Genomic DNA, 301 nt, shown 5'->3' on the forward strand with positions numbered 1-301 from the left:
TATCAGGCTACGCCTAAGCACTGCAACGATATGACCGAGGTGGATTATGGTGGAGGGGGGCACCGCACACGGCTGGAAACAATCAACTTGTGTGTTCTAGGGTGCCCCCTGCCCCCGTATATAAAGGAGCAAGGGGGAGGCCGGCCGGCCCTTGTGGCGCGCCAGGAGAGGAGGAGTCCTCCTCCTAGTAGGAGTAGGACTCCCCTTCCCTACTCCTACTAGGAGGGGGAAAGGAAGGAGGAGAGGGAGAAGGAAAAGGGCGCGCCGCCCCCCTCCTTGTCCAATTCGGACTCCCAAGGGG

This window comes from Triticum aestivum, chromosome 4D (assembly GCF_018294505.1).
Source record: "Triticum aestivum cultivar Chinese Spring chromosome 4D, IWGSC CS RefSeq v2.1, whole genome shotgun sequence".
Taxonomy (NCBI): domain Eukaryota; kingdom Viridiplantae; phylum Streptophyta; class Magnoliopsida; order Poales; family Poaceae; genus Triticum; species Triticum aestivum.